At 33.2% G+C, this 1,734-nt stretch overlaps 1 pseudogene; it reads left to right on the top strand.

The window, feature by feature from the left end:
• LOC107755330 (coiled-coil domain-containing protein 130 homolog) overlaps positions 1-1,734 on the top strand; it is a 5,423-nt pseudogene that overhangs the window by 712 nt on the left and 2,977 nt on the right.

Here is a 1,734-nt window from a genome sequence, read left to right as displayed (position 1 = left end):
TGCAAAAAAAAAAAAATAAATCGAAATATTGAGAAAATCACCTTTAAAGTTGTCCAAATTAAGTCCTTAGCAATGCATATTACTAATCAAAAATGAAGTTTTGATATATTTACGGTAGGAAATTTTGAAAATATCTTCATGGAACATGATACTTACTTAATATCCTAATGATTTTTGACATAAAAGAGAAATCGATCATTTTGACCCATACCCATGCTACTTATGACTGGTTTTGTGGTCCAGGGTCACATATGTCATTTATAAGAATCTGATACATCATACGTGTAATAATCTCTGTCATGCTTTTCCTGCAGTTGTACACTTATTGATATTAAAATCACCTGGAGCTGATCTTAAACCAGCAAGATGGTATGGATGTGTTATTAGTAGTAGTATATGTATATGTAGTATTTACTAATAATTGTAATTAGCTTTTGTTTGTATGTTTTTATTTTAATTTTAGCTTTAATAATTTTGTAATGTGCTTTTTTTTATTAGTTTAATTAAAAAAAAAAAAAATTTCTATATAGCTTTAATTTTAATTTGTAAATTTTTATTTTAAAGTTTTTCATATTTTCATGTTTATATTTTGCTTTATTTTAGCTTTGTTTCAGTTATTGAAAACAATTTTAGTTAATAGTTTTAGTTAGCAATAACACTGGTTCTTCTATTTAAAAAATGATCATGTTAATGTTTGTTCTCTGTTTTAGGGTGAACGTAAAGGAGTGAACAAGTACTACCCTCCTGATTTCGATCCAGCCAAGGTGAGAACGACAAATACAATTTACTCGGTTCTGTCTTGCATGACCATGTTACAGCATGTATATTAAAAAGATTCTTCCTGAAATATGTATCTCATGCTCTCATAACAGCATGGCTCCATCAACGGCTACTGGAAAACTCACCCGCTGCGGGAGCGGGCTAGGAAACTGTCTCAGGGCATCCTCATCATCCGGTAATACACAATCATTTACAGTATTGTGAATTCTGTAATTGTTTTTTGATTCACATGCGCTGACAGTCTGTGTTTTGTGTTTTCAGATTTGAGATGCCATATAACATTTGGTGTGATGGCTGTAAGAATCATATCGGCATGGGTACGACTTTGATATTGTGCATAATACTGTACTACTCATACTATTTTTTCAGTATATAGCATGTAAAATGTACATAGTTTGTCTCGTGTAGTCATGTGCATATATTTAATTATTCCGTCTTTAAAGGGGTTCGATACAATGCGGAGAAGAAGAAAGTGGGCAATTACTACACAACTCCAATATACAGGTGATGTAGCATCCCAGTCTCTTACATTTCAGTTTCATGATCAGTTCATGTATCGCAAGGCAGCATATCTTAACCTGTAGGTTTGTGTTCCACAGGTTCAGGATGAAGTGCCATCTGTGTGTGAACTACATAGAGATGCAGACAGACCCGGCCACCTGTGATTATGTCATCGTAAGTGGAGCGCAAAGGAAGGAAGAAAGATGGGACATGGCTGAGAATGAGCAGATACTCACTACTGGTGTGACACTCATGTTTATAATATTATTGTAGTATCATAATTGGTCACTCCAACGGTCAAATATCTATCTATCTATCTATCTATCTATCTATCTGTCTGTCTGTCTATCTGTCTGTCTATATATTGTCTGTATCATCTATCTATCTATCTATCTGTCTATATATTATCTGTCTGTCTATCTGTCTGTCTGTATCTGTCTGTCTATATATTAT

This window comes from Sinocyclocheilus rhinocerous, unplaced genomic scaffold, assembly GCF_001515625.1.
Source record: "Sinocyclocheilus rhinocerous isolate Xijiao unplaced genomic scaffold, SAMN03320098_v1.1 scaffold2307, whole genome shotgun sequence".
Classification (NCBI taxonomy): domain Eukaryota; kingdom Metazoa; phylum Chordata; class Actinopteri; order Cypriniformes; family Cyprinidae; genus Sinocyclocheilus; species Sinocyclocheilus rhinocerous.
Note: the sequence above shows the minus strand (reverse complement) of the source record. Positions and strands in the feature narration are given on the sequence as shown.